Here is a 20,010-nt window from a genome sequence, read left to right on the forward strand (position 1 = left end):
GGCCTTGAAACTTTCCCCAGGTCACTGGCAGTAAGTGACCCTGCTCAGTTCAGTCTCGAAGGGGGGAGAGATGTGATGGAGTAGGGACTGTCTTGTGTGGGGAATGGGAGAACGGGGAGGTGACTTTAGGTGAGGGACAGAACCTAAGCCTGTAACCTGAGCCTTAGCAAGGGGGAAGGGTGTCAGCTCCTTTTGCCGGGAAGCTGGAAAAAGGAAGGGCCGGCTGGAGGAGTGAGTTCAGTTTCGGTTTTTGGGTGGGTAGTTGGAATTCAGGAATCCCTAGCTGGGGACTGGAGCTTCCTCAACCCCCAGAAGGACTTGAGTTGAGGGGTCCTGGTTGTGCCTCCAAGCTCTCCTGTAACCTGCGCATTCCTCTTTGTCCAATCTAACCCTTCTCTTTTTACTGGCTAGCTGAGAGTCACTGGGAAGTCCGCAGGAAGAGGGGTGCAGGGCCGGACTCCCCCATACTTCCATGGGTGTGACACTGACCTCCTGCATACTATAGAACCACTCCAGAATTTTACCCAGTGATTCTGGCAATCTGAAATCCATGAGAACTGTTTGGTTTGAGTTTACAGGGTGTACTTTTAACTGAAAGAATGGGAAAGAGAACTAGTGATAAATTTTCCAGCTGAACCTTTTCTGTCAGAACATGTTGATTGATGCATAACAAATATTTACAGGAAGTATTATTTCAGCAAAATTTTGGACAGAAAAATTAACTTAATTGTATTATAACACCACACAATATTCCCCCCACACACAATCCCACTACAACACCCATTCATAATAACACATTCCACCAGCGCCCCACCCTAGTCAACATCAAACCAATGGATGCACTCTGCTCAACGCCCTCGACACATATCACACTCAATTATACACTCCTCAGACTTCACCCTTGAGCACAGCACCCAACATATAGACAACATTACACTCACACCACCACACAACAGTATGAGATAGTTCAAAAGACGGGCGCCACTGTGATGGGAGGGACTGTCTGTGTGGGGGATGAGAAGAGCTGGGGAGGACTTTCAGGTGAGGGACAGGACCTAGGCCTAGTAACCTGAGCCAGGTGGGGGGGAGGGGTGTTCAGCTAACTTTTGCTCGGGAAGCCAGACACAGGTGAGGGACAAAAGGAAGGGGCCGGCTGGAGGGGAGTTAAGTTTTAGTTCGGTTTTAGGATTGGGTGGTTGGTAATTGCAGGGAATGGACTAAGCTGGATCTGTCATGGACTCACAGAATCATGCCCACAACTTGTACTGTGCGGTCCGTGGGGGGTCCCTTTCAGTGGAGACAGCCCTTCTCGGGGGATCCACTCTCTCTCGGGAGCAAAACAGGCCCCTCCACCTCCTGGACCGCACCTCTCTGAGCCTTAAAGCACGTCTGTCTCTGCCGTGGGCCCGCTCCGGGAAGTCCACTACATTCTGGACCCTCTGGGCCTCTTCACCCCCAAAGGGCTAAAGCTATGCAACCCTGTTTCTCTTAGACCAGAGTGACTCTCAACGCCTGGAGCAATAAAACGGGAGGGTTTGTATTGAGAGTTGAACACAGCACAGGAAACTCTCAGGGCCCTCAGGCCTGGCCTCTCACAATAACAGCACATCCAGTCTCCCTGCATCCAGGTGGGCTCTCCTGCTATCCCCTCGCCAGCCCTCGAGCCCCCCTGCTTTTTCATGCTGGTCTCTGATATCCCCGCCTCAAGCCCTGCCTCAGTCCATTGTCTTCTCTCCAGGTAAACAGGGTCGTAAACAGGAAGGCCTGAGTCCCCTTTCCTCGCAGCTCTCCTCTGGCTGGAACCGGCTGGTCAGGTCACCGGGGTCCTCTCTCTGCAGCCCATTGTCCTCCCACTGGCCAGAACCGAACGTTGGTTGTGGTCTCCTGGGGCTGGGGTCCCGAGTCCCTCTCCGGTCCTCTGTAACAACAAACTCCCTCTCCCCTCACGCTTCCGTTAAACCAGTAACACCCAGGTACATTGAGTCCCACCCCCTGTGCATGCAAACCCTGGAAAAGACAGAAAACCCCAAGAAAACCCCCACTTCATCACAGGATCCAAAAACCCTGAACCCCCAGAAGGACTTGATTGAGGGGTCCTGGTTGTGCCTACAAGCTCTGCTGTAACCTGCATTCCTGTTGTCCAATAAACCTTCTGTTTTACTGGCTGGCTGAGAGTCACTGACCCAAGCCACACCCAACACATAGACAACATACACTACACTACCATCACTCACTTCATAAAACACTCCACACCCAACCCAACACTCATCCAGTACCCACACACCCACTGTCAGACACACACACACACACACACACAAACACATATACACCATCACATGCACCAGGGCAACACACATGTAATTTTAACACTCTGATGGCCAATATGGAGTTCGCTGTGCAGGCAGCTCTGGCCACCAAAAAGCATGTGCAGGAACATAGCAAGGAGATCCCCTTCCATCCCACGGCCCTCTGTTCCACACCACGTGGAGTGAACACACTGGAATAATACAATCAATATAGGAAAGGGAAATATTTATTCACAGAGTGATGAATGGTGAAAAACAACAATTGAGAAGAGGAGGGAGTAGTAAGACGGGGTTACATCCAGCTACGGCTGCCAATTTTCTAATTGTTCAAAACCGAACACTCTAGCCCTGCCCCTTCCTCAAGGCCATACCCTGGCCACGCCCCTTTCCTGAGACCCTGCCTCCCAGTCACTGCATTCCCTCTCCCTTGGTGGCTTGCTCTCCCTCATCCTCACTCACTTTCACTGGGCTAGGGCAGGGAGTTGGGGTACGGGAGGGAGTGAAGGCTCTAACTGGGGATACAGGCTCAGGGGCAGGGCCAGAAATGAGGGGCTCAGAGTGTGTGTGGGGGGTCTGGGCTGGGGCAAGGGGTTGGGGTGCAGGAGCGGGTGAGGGCTCTGGCTGGGAGTGCGAATGCTGAGGTAGGGCTGGGGGTGAGGAGTTTGGGGTGCAGGAGGGGGCTCTGGGATGAGGCGGGGGTTGGGGTGCAGAAGGGAGTGAGGGATCCCACTGGGATTGTGGGCTATGTCGTGCAGCCAGGGATGAGGGGTTTGGGATGTGGGAGGGGGCTCCAGGCTGGGGGGTGGGGCAGAGGGGTTCATGGTGTGGGAGAGGGTTGCACGTTGAGGCAGGGGGTTGAGGTGCAGGATGATGAGGGCTCTGTGTGGGGTGGCAGGTTCTAGGGTGGGGCGGGCATGAGGTTTTGGGGTTCAGGAGGGGGCTCCAGGCTGGGGAGTAGGGCTGAGGGATCAGGAGTATGGGAGGGGGCTCTGGACTGGGGCAGGACTGAGGCCTTCAGCTGGGGCTGCAGGCTCTGGGGAGGGGCAGTAGATGATGGGTTTGGGATGCAGGAGGGGGCTCCGGGTTTGAAGAGGCTCAGGGCTGGGGCCTGGAGTTGGGGCACTGGCTTACCTCTGGTGGTTCCCACTCAGTGGTGCAGCGGAGGGGCTAAGACAGGCTGCCTGCCTGTCCTGGCATTGCGCTGCACCTGGGCTGAAGTGGCCATCAGGTCTAGAACCTAGACGGAGGTGCACAGGTGGCTCTGCACGCTGCTCTAGCCCGCAGGTACCTCCCCCAGCTCCCATTGGTCGCAGTTCCAATTGCAGTGTGGAGCCAGTGCTCAGGGCAGAAGCAGTGCGCAGAGGACCGTGGCCCCCCTGCCTAAGAGCTGGACCTACTGATGGCCGCTTCTGAGGTGCAGCGCAGAGCCAGGATAGGTAGGGACTAGCCTGCCTTAGAGATGCAGAACCAGCAACCAGACTTTTAACGGCCCGGTCCACAGTGCTAATCAGAGGTGCTAGGGTCCCTTTTTGAATGAGTGTTCTGGTCGAAAACTGGACACCTTGTCACCCTATATCCAACGCAAGGCCCCGCAGACCCAGCAGTACCACAACATGACAGCAGATACCTAGCACTGCATCTCCACTCAGTGTTCAGGAATACTGGGCAGAGTTTCAGTCTGGCAATGAGTCTTGGGTGCTCCTGGTCATCTTTGGTGCCAGTGAACTTTCCTCAACAAACCCCTCTGGTGCCCTCTTCTGCTGCTCTCTGCAAAGCCACACAGAGCAACAATTTCCCCACTTAGCTAAATACAGCCTCTTTTCTTATTCCCAGTGCAAGGTCACACAGCCCCGTATAGCTCTGGGCAACAGTGATAGTGGGTCCAGCTCTGGTTTGTTCTTCTCGGGGGATTGCTCCCTGGCTGGGTGCTCCTCCTGGCTCCTGTTCTGGGGTTTCTCCAGTCAGTCACTCTGTCCCTCCCAGGCTTAAGGCAGGTTCTCAGCTGCTTCGCTATGTGATGGCCTGCTCATTGTAGTCCTCTTGTCTGGAGCTACAGACACACACACTCTGGTTTTAAAAGGGCCACACACAAGGTTTTAAAGGGACCACACTCTCTAAACCCCAAGGCAGTTACACAGACAACACAACCATATCACATATACAGAGGCATTTTAACCTTCTCTTAGATATTCCCATAGAATACCAACTCTAATTCAAGGTCTCAGTTCATATATTCAACCAAGAGCCTCAGAGGTAATTAGGCCCCACAGGATCTAAAAAAAAAAATCACTTGAAAACTCTCTGTTCCACTTGCCAGGGGGCTAGTTCAATCTGTCTTCACTAACAGAAACTTGTAGCACATCATAAAACAAAACCACCAATAACTGCCTGTAACCCTCCATAAAAATCCATAGGTGCTTTTGCCCCTTGGGGAGGAGGGAGAATGAACCACACATGATGACAGAAAAAAATGCCACTTAACTAAGGCCCTTTTCTGACATTTTGGGGATTCATTCAGACCAGTAAGGAGTTGTGTCACTGCCTGTCCTGTAACCCTGGATGTCTCTGTCCTGTGCAGCTTTGGGTCAGCACCCTGACACCAGAAGCCCGACCACAGCACAGTGGCCTCACCCTGGCTTCCACCATCCTGTATACTCCTTGGAGGGTGACACCAACGTCGCCTTTTCAGTCCTGAGACTCCCAAAGTCATCTCCCCTGCAGTGCCCAGTCCCTCTCACTCTACCCTCACATAAATGATTGCACTCCCTGCCTCACAGACACAGAGTACACACAGAAGCCTGATAGTTTGGCTAAAACCCATGCTCCAACTTAATGCACAACTCTCAGATGTTTCTGTAATTAAATAAAAAAAATGTTTATTAATAAGGGCATAAGCTGGAGTGATTAAAAGTGACGGATAGGAAAGGTTACAAATAAAACAAAACATACTTTCAGGTGACTGAAATTTAATACTAGAAAGTTACAGTCTCTGCCTGATCAGTTTCCTAAGTTACATCAAGTCATCAACATCCCTGGTCCCCCACACCACAGGACCCAACTGTCATAGGCTTGAAGGTCCTGTGACCTGTTTCCTGGGATGGATGACAGAACAACTTTTTGCCTCTACTTATATGTTCTCAAAGTCCATTGCCCCTGTTTCAAGAGGTAGGGAGGCTTTCTGGGAGTGTAGCCTCCATCCCCATCAAGATGGTTAACTGGTCAATTCCCCCATGATGGCTTTGTCTACCTTGCCTGTAAATGTCCATTTCATTGTCTTAGGTCACTCCTTGCTTAATTTACACGGGAGACACAGGCAAGCCGCAAAAACACATTCCTTTGTTTGAGAAAGGTAGAGCTTAGGCACAGTCTGCCTAACACATTTTAGAAATACATTTCCAGCACATATCTCTATTTCTTTATAAAGCACCTGTACATACATCATGCCATTATATTAATGAGCAGCATCTTAGCAGTTTGCATAGAACATCTTACACAACACCTTTTAGATACAGATTATATGAGTGAATTGGGACAATGAGAGTGTTGGGCCTCATGAGAGTTCTGGTATGGTGTGCCCTCTCTCCACTGGCTCCCTGGATCACAGGATGGGGGCAGAATGAACACACATGATGACAGACAATTATGTCACTTAATTAAGGGCCTTCTTTTGAGGTTTTTATTTTGTTTGAAATTTCTGGGGAATGCCTCAGTGTTTATCTCAAAAATTAAAAAAAGGGTGGAAAATCAGTAGAAAAAATTAACTTGGCAGTTTTTGGGGGGAATATCAGGGAAATATGACTCTCTTCTCCTAAGATTTTTCTTGTCTATTTGTTTTTTAACTTTCAAGCCCCTCTCACCCTCTATATGTTCTGAAATGGAAGCAGATACAGTTTTTTGTTTTCAACCCATTTTATCATGTCATAACTACCTTTATTTTGCTTTGACTGCTGATGACAATCTGCATTATCTGTAAAGCTAGTATTCTGTATGTGGTGTGTGGTGGGTGTGGGATTGACACCAGCACATACACCACCACTCAAGTTGTTCCAGTGCTTTTGACCTGGCTTCCCACTCCGGAAAGAGAGATGATGGCATGGTAACCTGCCATTGCTCCTGGAGCAGAGAGATGAAGTTCCAACACATCTAAAATTTGGGTAAAAATTGTTAAAAACAGAATAACGATTTTTGTAAAATTCATCAAATGTTCATTAAAAAATCAGTATAAACCAAAGATGAAGGTCCTTACACTTAATGCACCACTGAAAGATGCTCCAGTGCTACAGTAATGGGCATGGTGTATGAATTTGTACAGAGGAGAAATGAAGAGGATGGGACAGGGGTATCTTTTAACTGCTATGTAATTGTGTGTGTGCATTAAGGTTCCTATAAATAATGTCCATTTATCCTCCTGGATTTTAAAGGAAAGTCTGGAGTTTGGATGGCAGTTAGGGCCATCTCTGGAGTTAGGATTATTCTGTTGCTGGGTTTTTAACCATTACCACACAAAGGACAGAACGTTCATTCTCCAGCCAGCACCCTATTGAACAACCTGCAATACCGAGAGGTGACATTTTGCAATTATTATTTTATGGTGGTTCAGACTCCATCTCACTCTCTTATGATCCCTTATGCACCTTGTGAGAGAAGCATCGTTCCTGTAATAAACTTTTAAAAAGGATTCAATATGAAAAAGCAAAAATTGACGATGAAGAAAATATTAGGAATAAAACAGCAGGACATGTTCCAGGCAATCAGATCAATGAGAAATTACAGGGAAAATCACAGACCCTGTCTCAGTCACACTTATATTTCTTGCAACTACATAAAACCCCAATATAAAAGGTGACTGAACTAGATCCATGGCAGGGACTATCTCTGATGTCCCCATGCCTAGTTAGCATTTAGGAGAGAAAGAGTCTAATCATACAGCATTTACATGATATTTGATTGGAACTCAGTCATTCTTATCTTGATGTCTCAGGGATGCCAGCTTCAATGTCATCATAATCTGGGTCTCCAGGAGGCAGGAATGGGCCATCTCTCTCAGTCCCTGAGGCCCCTTCATTTCTTAGGGAGTGCAGATTCCAACTGGAAAATATCAAAGGAGGCACATTACAGCCAATATATCTATTCTACACCTGTGTGCACTCACCTAACATCGGTGAGCAGCCTATAGTATGGGCTGTGAATTATCCCCTCTGTTCCTCTGATTGGGATTCTGCCAAGTTTAATCCATTATGTCCCATAAAGAAAACATCTGGCAGTAGATTCTAACCATGCTGAGAGCCGCTAGGGGCAGGGGAGGGATAGCTCAGTGGTTTGAGCATTGGCCTGTTAAACCCAGGGTTGTGAGCTCACTCCTTGAGGGAACCACTTAGGGATCTAGGGCAAAACCAGTATTTGGTCCTGCTAGTGAAGGCAGGGGACTGGAGTCCATGACCCTTCAAGGTCCCTTCCAGCTCTAAGAGATAGGATATCTCCATAATTAAAGTGTGGGAATGCCAGTGACTTGGTGACACCTCCTTGATGCTTCAGGAGGGGCTGCTCTAACTCTCAATGGCTAGCATAGTTCCCTAAGGGGATGTGAGACTGGGTGAGGAAGAGCAGGGCAGAGCCTCTACCCCAGGGGACATGCAAGGGCAAGGAACCCAAAAGGGGAGGATGTCATAGACTTCATCCTGCCCACACAATACACATTTGCATGTTATTCTCATCAAGTAGAATGAAATGCACATTTCATCGCAACCTACTTTCCTCTGAGGTGCAAAGTGAGAGCTTAGCCCTCAGCCTCAGATTGTGAGGTGCTCTGGTACAATTGAAGAGAGTGATTTCAAACCTGAAGCCAGGCCACTAACTAACCCCATCACAGGGCCCTGTTCTTCTCCTTACCATCCAGGGCACTGCCATCTTGTTTGGGCCCTGATCCTGCAAATCCACTCATGTACCTTTGCTGATCTGGACAGTCCCACTGAAGTTGGCTCTAGGGTGGGGCTTACAGGGGCTATAGCCACCTCAAAATTTGTCTTAGCAGCCCCACAGCCACCCAGTAGCACCTGCCACTCTCCAGTTGACTTGCTCTGAAGGCAGAGTGAAGAGAGTTGTGGCTGCTGGCTCGCTGCCCAGCTCCAGCAGCAGCAGAGAAGTTAGCCGAGGCCGGGTCCCTGCCTGCTGAGATGCATCATCCAGGGCAGGTGGACAGTCCGGGCCTCCTCACAGTGGCCTAGACTGACTTGCTCTAGCCCAGGCTCCTAGGCTCGGCCCCCCAAGGGCTCTGTTAGCCTGGAGCCAGGTCCCCCTGCCTGGACAGCTTTTAACAGCTGCAATCAGCCAGTACCTGTCATTGCCTGGCTCTGGCTTCCAGCCTGCAACCTGGGCAGGGAGCAGGGCCACAGAGCAGGGTGGGACCTCATGGTGAGGAGGAGCACAGCCCCCTCCTCAGTTTTCTGTCTGGCTCACCTCAGTCCCCCCACCAGGAAGAGGCTAGTGTCACCCTTGAGTCAGTGAGAACATTCATGTGATGAGAGTGACAAGTGGGCTCCAGTGTTTGCAGGATTAGGGCCTTATCTAGGAATCATCAGGTATTTCAGTCCATTTAACAGTGTTTAGCAGATCTCAGGGTGGGGATACAGCTGAGACGGTTAGTTTAACAGTAGCTGGATTTTAGTGAAGTGACAGTGACCTCTAGTGGTGAGTAGAGGCTGGTCCTCCCCCTGCAAGTCCGTGTCAGAGGAAATTTACTACAGGTCACATTTTATCTGACACATTTTAAGGACTTGATGGTCTGTAAATTGCGTGAACGGAGAACCTAAAGCAGAAACCCACGCTGAGGGTGTGAGAGATCTGGGAAAGAGGGGCTGAGGTAGGGTCTAATGTCTACAGGAAGAGTTCTTCATGTAATTTGTTTATTATACAATTATATATCATTATAATTAGTAACACATAAATGACCCTTTAATTTCTTCTGTTTATCACCACGTCCTAAATTTCCAATTATGTTAAAATCTTGTTTTGTTCCATTCCCTGAACTAGTTCTGGCCCATAAACCACCTCAATCTGCAGTTCTTCTGGAAGCTGCATCACCGAGTTCAGGACAAGAATACGGTGGTGTGGTGTGAAATCTGTACATCCCTTCACCTACCACAGTGCATGTGAAACTCACGTCTAGATCAGTGGACTCACACAGCAGGAAGTGGGAATAGGGACCATTACCACTGATCAGAGGGCTGTGCACAGAGAGAGTGTCCGCTAAATATTGGTGAGTACGTTAGTGCATATAAAGTGAGGGCCAGGGATCAGTGACTAGAATGGGCAAGCGGGGGCAGGGGGAGAACAATGCTTCTTCTAGAGTCAGGGAGTGAACACTTCCTTCTAGAGTCACACTGGTTGGCTAATGTGCCTCTGTGTCTTGACCTGTGTCACCACATGCTGCTACTTCTTGGGTCGCTCTTCAGTGCAGCCTCTTGATAAGACCAGGGCACACAGTCAATTGTTTGATGGGAAGAAAGAGTTTGTCAAACGGCTACTTGCAGAAGACTTGATCCTGCGAAGTGCTGAGCACTCTGAGCTCCCAATGAATCGCAGCAGGACTGGAAGACTGCTCAGACCTTACAAGAGCAAACCATACATGAAAGCACAATTTTTGTCTCTACAAAGACAATATTATTAGCTTTTCCTGAGCTAAACGCTGCCCAAGAGGGGCAGATTCACTCCTCACCTGGTTCATGCTGAGTCTGGTCATCATTCAATGCAGGCTGCCTCCACGTTATCATAATCCAACCTGAACCCCCCAGCGAAGGCTCCCTCTGAAACGCAAACATAACAGTCAGCTGCCCTCTGAAACACCCAGTTCCTGAGCAGGTTTTAGTTTTCCCCATTAAGTACCTGTTGACATGCAGTCCAGCCTATTATCATGGTGTTTGTAGGAGAGAGTTCACAGGGTTGATTCAGGAGAAAAGGGAAAAGTCATGGACATTCTGTAAACTAGAGTGGTGTACTGTGACAGATTCTCCCCAGGGTCCCCACCTGAACTGGGGTAAAACTGCGCCCTGACTCACCTGCCTGGGCTCATCGCAAGCTGTGCGCTGTGACAAGCCTTGCAGACCCCACGTCCCAGTACTGACACTTCACCAGCAAACACACAGGTAGGGACACAACCCAGTTTGCAGTTACATGCCAGGCTCTCTGACCAGCGCTGTAATGAACAGCTGTGAGGTACCTCCCATAAGGCTTTATGGAAATAAGCTAAGAATGTGTTTTTATGGCTACATATGCATGTAACTATCTACGTAAAGGTTTATGATCTACTGAATGTACTACTCCTAATTTGTATGCATGTATCATTTTGTATTGAAAGTTATAATGTAGAATCTTGGCTGTGTAACTGGCTTGATTTCTAAATAACCTTATAGGGCATTTGGTCGTCCTGGATGGAAGGACAAGTTTGAAGTTAGTATCTAACCAAGAAGGAAAGTTGAGTTAAGTATCTAAACCAAGAAAACTTAAAGGACAATGGATCTTGAATGCTCCCAATCCACATAGAAGTCTACTTGAGACGTCAAGTTAAGCAAATGTAAACAATGGATGCTACTGTAAAAGCTAAGAGTCAGCATGATATGTGGCTTGCCCATGTGACTCCAAAACTCCATCTTGGAGCTGGACTTGTCATAGGGGTGAGAGAGGGGTCTCGCACCACAAAGAAAGTCTATTTAAACCCGAGGAGACCCCTCCATTTGTCTTCGCGCTGGCTGAAAGAGGAGCCATCGTGAAGAACACCCCCTAGCTACCATGAGATGGACAAAGCTGTACGCAGGGAAAGAAATTGTGCCCGGGCCTGGAGGGGTCCAGTCTGCAGAAAACTTACTGAAGCATCTCTGGAGGGTGAGATAATCTGTATCAATTTGATTAGAACACAGTTTGCACATTTATTTATTTTGCTTTGCGACTTACTTTGTTCTGTCCTGTAACTACTTGGAACTCACTTAAATGCCACTTTCTGTATTTAGTAAAATCACTTTATCTTATAACATCAGAGTATGTCTATACTGAGAGGAGAAAACAACTGTGGAATATCTCTCTATCAGTGTTTTATTAGAGGGTGAACAATGTCATGGGTGTATCCTGCATAAAGCTTTATACAGGGTAAAACGGATTGTATTTGGGTGAGCAGGGCCGGCTTTAGGAAGTGTGGGGCCCAATTCGAACATTGTCAGCGGGGCCCTGGCGGGGATGACTTAAAAAAAAAAGTGGAAAAAAAAGCCTTTCATTTCTTTCATGTATTATTTCTTTTCCATAACTATATAAATAATAAAATTATATATTATGTACATTGCATCATATATGTTGTTGATTGGTTATTAATGACTGCCGTTTCAAATGTGTGGGTCCCAGCTGCTCCCTGCCCCCCTCATTGAAGCAGGTGTGCAGGGTTCCTGTCCTGGAACTGCAGGGCACCAGTGGACATGGGACTGGCTGGAGGCAGGGCAGGGGCTGACTGGAGGTAGGGTCTGGCTGCAGGCAGGGCAAAGGGTGCAGGGTTGGTTGGAGATAGGGGGTGTCTGGGGCAGGCTGGCTTCAGGCAGGGCCGCAGGGGGATGCAGCAGGGGTTGGCAGGGCTGGAGACAGAGGAGTGTGAGACTGGCTGGCTTCAGGCAGGGGGCTGCAGCAGGGATTGGCTGGAGACAGGGCAGGGTATGCAGGGCTGGTGCAGGCAGCAGTGTGGGGCTGGCTAGCTTTAGGCAGGGCCACAGGGGTATGTGGCAGAGGTTGACTGGAGACACGGCAGGGGGTTTGACAGGGACTGGCTGTGGGCATGGGGTGCCGAGTTGGCTGCAGGCAGGGGGAGTGGGGCTGGTGTGGGCAGGGCAGGGGGTGCAGCAGAAGCAGCTGGAGCCCCAGCGCTTTTAATAGCCCTGAAACTCCCTGCTATCCCAGGGCTTTGGGGGCTATTTAAAGGGCCCGGGGCTCCCCAGCTTCTACCCTGCCCTGGACCTTTTAAATAGCCGCGGGAGCCCTGGGGAATGCATGGAGGTGGCAGGGCTCTGGCGGCTATTTAAAGGACCAGGGTGGCAGAGGCAGCTGGAGCCCTGGCCCTTTAAATAGCCCCCGGTGCCCCTCACTACCTCAGGGCTCTGGAGGCTATTTAAAGGGCCTGGAGCTCCAGCTGGGAGAGCTGCGCTCCGGCCGCAGCTCCAGCCGGGACAGCAGGGCTTGCCGCGCTCCAGCTGGGGCTCCAGCCAGGAGAGCGGGGCCGCGAGGCTTGCGGCACTCCGGCCGGAACTCCAACCGGGAGAGCGGGGCCATGGGGCTTGCGGCGCTCCGGCCGGAGCTCCAGCCGGGAGAGCTGGGCTTGCTGCGCTCCAGTCGGGGCTCAAGCTGGGAGAGCGGGGCCATGGGGCTTGCCACACTCCAGCTAGGGCCATGGGGCTTGCTGCACGCCCGCCTGCGCTTCCCTCAAGGGAGTGGGAACACGGAAGACCTTGGAGCAGATCGCAGCCAGGGACTCGGGGTAAGTTTAAAAAAAAAAAGTGTCTAAGGCGCGGGGCCCAATTCCTGGGGATCCGGCTAATCGGCCTAAAGCCGGCCCTATTTAGACCCCATTGGGTGTTGGGCATCTGGGTGTTAAAGACAACAACACTTCTGTGAGCTGCTTTCAGGTAAACCTGAAAATTTTAGGGCAAGTAATTCAGACCCTGGGTCTTTGTTGGAGCAGACGGGAGTGTCTGGCTCAGCAAGACAGGGTGCTAGAGTCCCGGGCTGGCAGGAAAGCAGGGGTAGAAGTAGTCTTGGCACATCGGGTGGCAGCTCCCAAGGGGGGTTCTGTGATCCAACCCGTCACATCAACAATAGAGAGACTACAGCCAAAACAACTGCCAGCTTCCCAGCTTAGGACCCCAGAGCTGTACTGTCCTGCCCTGGCTAAAACCCCAACCAGTATGAATTTATTATCCAGTTTTTCTCCCTCTCAATGTGCAGAGGAAATGCAACAGCCTTTTCTCCTTGAGCTAAGATCTCCAAGCACTTCATTCCAGCTCACTCATTTAGATAAAGAAAAAACAAGTTTACTAAGTACAAAAGATGGATTTTAAGTGATTATACATGATAACAAACAGATCAAATCAGATTACTTAGCAAATAAACAAAAATGCAAATTAAGCTTAACATACTAGAATATGGTAGGCAATCTATGGCATGCATGCCAAAGGCAGCACGCAAGCTGATTTTCAGTGGCACTCACACTGCCCAGATCCTGGCCACTGGTCCAGGGGGCTCTGCATTTTAATTTAATTTTAAATGAAGCTTCTTAAATATTTTCAAAACCTTATTTACTTTATCCATACAACAAGAGTTTATATATATTTATAGACTATTATGAAAGAGACCTATAAAATATTTAAAATGATATATAGTGCCAACGACACCTTATATTGAGTGAATAAATTGAAGACCCCATACCGTACTGAATCCGATAGCAAATGTAAACGCCTCCATAGATCTGATCTATGTGTGGTGCTGAGCTATACCGGACACACTGACAGTAAGCTGCTGCACCCGAACTGACTTTCATAAATCAACTGCACTCCTCAGTCAGTTTGCAGATGACACTAAACTTGGAGGAGTGGTAGAGCACGCTGGAGGTATGTGCCGACTACGGATATCAGGAGACCTAGACAAATTAAGAGAGATGGGCCAAAAGAAAATCTAAATGAGGTTCACACAAGGAAGTGCAAGTCCCGCACTCAGACTGGACAGAAACCCATGCACTGCTACAGAGCCTAGGGACGAATTTGGCTTACGGTAGACAGTGCGAAAAGTGACTATGGGGTTTACAGGAGATGGACAGTTGATACATGAGTCACGTGTGCCTTGTTGAGCAAAAAGGCTAATAGCATTTGGGCTGTATAAAGCAGGGGTCATTTCGAGCAGGTATCGAGGGACGTGATAGTTCAGCCACTCGTACTTCAACGATTGGTGAAGGCTACATCTGGAGTACTGTGTAATCCAGTTTTGGCGCCCTACACTACCAAGACCGAATGTGGAAAAGATTAGGAAAGAGCGGTCCAGCGGAGGGCAACAAAAGATCGGCGATCAGGGGGCTGGAGCACATGACTATCAGAGGAGAGGCTGAGGTGAACTGGGATTGTTTAGATCTAGCAGAAGCACAACGATGAAGGGGGGGATTTTGTGATAAGCTGCTTTCTATAATCATACCTTGAAAGAGGGTTCCAAAGAGGATGGCTGTAGATCGTTCTCATCGGTAGCAGATGACAGAACCAAGGAATAATTGGTCTCAAGTTGGCAATGGGGAGGTTTAGGGTGGATATTAGGAAAAACTTTATCACTGCGGCAGAGTGGTGAAGAACCTGGAATGGGTTACCTAGGGAGGTGGTGGACATCTCCCTTCGTTGAGGTTTTTAAGGTCAGGCTTGACAAAGTCGGCTGGTATGATTTAGGTTGGGCATGGCCGCTCGGAGGTAGGTGTGTGGGAACTAGATGATCTCCTGAGGTCGCTTCCAACCCTGATATTCTAATTTCTATTGAGTCTAACGAACTATATAAACAATGGTGTAAAGTCTCCTAGTTTATAGACTAACAGAAAATGTTGAGACTTCCATGGATCTGCCTGTGCTGGTGGCTTAGCTAACACTGACCACACTGAAATGGCTGCTGCACCAAACTGACGTCATGTATCCAATCTGAACTATATAAACCATGATGTAAAGTCTCGTCTAGTTTATATGGGCTAGATTGTGATTTGGGCTTGTGTTCAGCCTTGGAAGCAGGTGAGTAAACCCATAGGCACAGATTAGGCTTTTGTTTCAATGCTCAGTGCCAGATGTAAAATTCAGATTCTTCCATCTTGCATGCAAATATTCCTGGGCCCCCCCATTCCTGCAGGTCCTTCTGCGGGGGAGGGGGTTTTCCCCCCTGGAACTGCACACAGAATATTGGCTCGGGGCCAGATTGATCATCAAATTTCTCATCAAGGGTTCATCAGAATATATTTGAAAGTCTGGATTTAAATTCTGAATCCCACCAGCAAGGGATACAGTCAGTGCGGGGCCAATGAAAATGCGAGTGAAGGAAAGTGCTTGGAAATTAAATTATCACATACGATAGCTGGGACTCAAATCGCGCTTCGGCGAGTGTGTCCCTCAGCACCATTCGACAAGTGATACCGGCGCGGATTGGAGATGCATGGAACTAACTAGGTCCCACTCATGGATGAGACTGGAACGCTCTCTACATTGATTAATGCAGGGGCGGCTAATATACCAAACAGAAAGTAAATATGACCGTAAAGGCTCGGAATAAGCTTCGAGCAATCATATTAAACAGGAGCGTCAAAATGCACCGATAAAATATCAGCCTCAAATGCAAATTAACTGTACACAGTCCGTCAGACAGACTGGTACTTGCTGGGAGCAGTCGATCTGATTGGGGGGGATAGACAATGGAACAGGGATGGGTCACATCCGAGAAGGTGGCCATGGGGGAGCCCGCGAATCTTCCGCCTGGGTCCCTGGCCCTGCCCCACATGACAGTGGGGTACCTACCTCTCCCTGATTCGCCCCTTCTCTTCCTCTCTCTGCACTGAGCTGAGGATGGGAGTGGACCGAGCACCCAGGCTGAGGTGTGAAAGATCTGCCAAGCTGAAGGAGGAGGTGTTCTCGGGATGGGACAGGAGGTTTGGGTCGCTGTGGGGCACTTACCTGGTCTCAGCTCCATTTGCAGAGGGTGCAGGTGGAATGTTGATGCAAAGGTTTTGCGAGGAGCTCCATTTGGCTCAGCGGTAGAAAGTGGGATCTTGGGGGGAGGCTGGTGTGGCCCACCACCCTCATGACTCAGCACGCAGCGAGGGTAACCAAGTATCACAGCGCACCACCACCCATATGGCAGGGAGGAGGGCTGCAGAGTTGACGTGGTATCCTCTGGCCTGAGTCCAGCAACCAACGCTCTCTGCCCCCACATAGAATCGCCCTGCGCAAGTACCCGAAATGACACATTAACCTCCAAAGAAGGCAGGATTGGCCCCCGGGGTGAATGGGCTTCTCGTTGAAGGTTATAGGTCACTGATGTGCTGAACAGCAAGGGCTTGCTGAGTGTTACCCATAGACACAGCCTATTGAGATGTAGCGCAGTTAAAGTGTTTAGAGGTTTAGAGTCCCTGCTGCATACTGAATCTGGTAATTCAATTTCCAGTGATTTTTTCACCTGCTCCTGTGCGCATCCCAGAGGATGTTGGCCCACCAGGTCTCCCTGCCAGGGTTTCAGTCTGCCCCAGTGAGCACAGGCCCGACATGCGATGGATAGAGTTGAAGAGTCTGTTTTCTGTTTGTCCCTTTACCTCGCTCTCTTCGCCCTACCATCTTTTAAAGATTTCCACCCCTTGTGCCTTGAAGTCCCCAGAGCCTTACCTTGTTCTGATCCAGGATCTTCCGCCCCTCTACTGTATGAGACACCACGCGAATCCTCCGGCCAGCTGCAGGAATTTGTCCCATTCTCACACAGACTTTGGAAATACGGTCTCAGAAATCATATCAAAGAGGGCGCAGTCAGTGCCAGAGAGGAATTCAATGATACACCCACCAGGACGTCACACTGCTGTTACTTTTTTCTGTATCACAGGCTGCGGTAGCTGGTAGTCTGGAATCTTTAAAAGAAACAATCTCTGAAGAGCCAACCTCGTTTAGACGTACAGAGCATAAGCGTCGTGGAAACTTGGTGTGAATTCCACTTCGTCATAATAGTGGAATTCTGCCTGGCTACCAATAAAAGCAGTTCGCTCCCTTTGGGTTTTCACACCTCAGACTGCTTCCTAATAGACCTCCGCTAATCAACTAACCATCCTTCACTATCTGATGATTGACAGTTACCGAATTTATACTGCCCTGCAAATTTCCCCAATGCACTTCCGCGACGAGCGCCCATGAAAGCGTAGTAGGCCAAGATGGCTAGGTCGCGTTAACGCCAGACCGTGCTGGAGGGGAGCCGTGGATTGGGGTGGAGGGAAGGAGGAAAAAAAAGGAGCATGACAATGACCACAAAGGAAGGAGTGCGGGCCACGTAAAGGCCGGTCACTGGAGAGGCCCGGAGGGCAACCGAGGCCGTGCAGAGAGAGAGAAGGATATCCCAGGCGCCAGCCTACAGACCATGACAAGAACGATAGGCGCACGTCCAAATACGAATCCCCGCGAGAGCAGGTGCTTAGGAAAGTGAACTAGGCACTAGAAGCGGCCTGAAGCCCCCTTGGCAAAGACCAGCCCGCGTCCGTAGGAAGGCCGGGCACATGAGCAAAGGTGCGAGCACGCCACAGACCAACCGAATGTAAGACACAAGCCGCCAGACCCGTCCAGAAAGCCCTCCAGCGGCCACAACCGCCCCCTCCGCCCCCCCACCCGCCAGCCACACACTGCGCCAGCCCCCCCGGCAGCGCCCTAAACCCCAGCCTCGCCAAAAAAGCGCAGCTGCAACGGAGGCATTTACAGCGCACCTCCCATAGACCTTCCTATCCAATAGCGCCTGCTAGCCAAACCATCGGCATAACTTTCTACAGTAAAAGGTCAGCTCATGGAAGAAACTTACGCCCAAACCAAACTTAACACATTGTGAGCTGAACCAATTAATATTAACACCAATTTTTTTAAAAAAAGACTATAGAAAATTGGTGAAGAATTTCAAATTTGGAGTTTTTGCTACAACTACTGAAAAGAGTGAAACCCTGAGACCGAAAATAGTGCAACAAAAGAGTAACGAGTAATACCGAGTTTGATAGAAAAGAGAGGCTCTCTCTATATGGTGCATATATATCAGGAAATTGCACATCAATTCTGTATTCAAAAGTGTGCGGAGTGGACCTCAGCGCTCGTGATACTCCCTGCTTCCACGAATACAGGCTGTGTTTACTGATTCCATATGGTCACATCATGATAGTTTGAGATTGAAGTTTAAAACCCTATGTTAATTTTGCGATAACAATGGACGGTCTTCAAGATATGTCAAGACAACACAAGCATGTAAGAAAAAAACCCAAAGTTGTTCAAGTCGGAAGGGAAGGAAGATTGTTGATCTAACACTGTGGTTAAACGATGGCAAACCCCGGCCGCATATATCTGCAGTTGCATTGCTCGGGTCCAGCTACAAAGCAAAGCATCTGAAAAGTCATGTATGAAACGAATCAACAACCTAAATTTTCGTTTCTCAAGGATACCCTTCTGAATCAGACTTAAGGAAAGCAAGATAGTCACATTAAAAATAACTTAAACAGTCAACAGACTGACTACTTTCAGTATGCAGTAAGAAACTGACACAAACGACCAAAGCTTAGTTTTGTTATGGCATGGAAAATAGCACACATGCTCACTTGGGTGAACCCTGGATAGTGCAGATGATTGGTTAGTGTTTTTGCTAGCTAGGTTTGAAGTAATAATAATCTGGTAAAGCACAGATTCAGAGAAATCCTTACTCTTAACTAGTAATGCAGGGTCAAAAGACAAGCTTGTTGGAAACTTAACTCTAGGATACAGCTCAAAACCTTTTAACCCTGCAGGCCATCACGACTGTGCAGAAGCCAGAGCACAGATGCCACGGACCTGACGGGGCCATCAGGAGACGTCCCGTTGCTGTTTATTGGAACTGGAGAGCATATTGATGCTTGGTGTGTATTCTGTTGGCTTGTTGCTAATTGTTAATAAATATTGCTACATGTTAAGGGATTGACTTGTTCTGAATCCATCCAGAATGGTGTTAGCTCTGAGCGCCACGAAGGATAAAGTTATGTCCCTTATGCCCTGAAAGTACCCATGAGGAGGGGGGGAGCCCTATAATTATGTGCCCTGAGTATCCATGAGGAGGTGTAGGGCGGAGTCATAAATTGTACAGGTAACACCACTTCTTTTAAAGCAAAATACTCCCTCTCCCCCTGTCATGAATCTATGGGGAAGGGTAGCAACCTTTATGTAATGCAGTAGCATAGAATCTCTCCTTGGCAGTCTGTACTGGATTGCCTTATCTGCAAAAGGGTTAAGCAGTTCAAATAACCTAGTTGGCACCTGACCAGAAGGACTAATAAGGAAAAGAAGATACTTTCAAAGCTGGGGGAAGGATTTGTTTGTTGTTCCATCTCCAGACAGAGGAAGAAGACAAGCAGGTACAATATCACCTGAAAAATTAAGCCTGGAATAATCCATCTAAAACCACAGAAACTGTGAGAAATCGAGGGCAAGGAGATGTGCTAGGTTACTTTCTTGTTTTGGCTTGTGAATTTCACTATGCTTAACAGAGGTAGTTTCATTCATGTTTGTAACTGTGAAGCTGAGCCAGAGGGGAATCCCCTGTGTTTAATCTGTTTTAGTACCTGTAAGTTACCACTCACATCGTGATTTTGCAGGTGTGATTCTTATTACTTTTTCTTTACAATAAAGTTCTTCTTTTAAGACATCTGGGTTGATTTCAAGGTCCTAAAGACAAAGAGTCTGGTTTGAGCTCAGTTGCTAAAAGGAATCAACTGGTTGGTATTTTAGTCTCAAAGCTCCCCAGGAAAGGGGGTTAAAGGAGCCTTGGGGATATATGTTGGCGGGCTAGGGATTCCAAGTGATCCTTCTGACTGAATTTTGTGTGTAAATCACTTGGTGTGAAGTGGGCAGCAATATACTGTCCAAGGACAAGGAAATGAATGTGTGCCTTGGAAGAGTTTTAACGTTAAAGT

This window comes from Chelonoidis abingdonii, chromosome 1 (genome assembly GCF_003597395.2).
Source record: "Chelonoidis abingdonii isolate Lonesome George chromosome 1, CheloAbing_2.0, whole genome shotgun sequence".
Taxonomy (NCBI): Eukaryota; Metazoa; Chordata; order Testudines; family Testudinidae; genus Chelonoidis; species Chelonoidis abingdonii.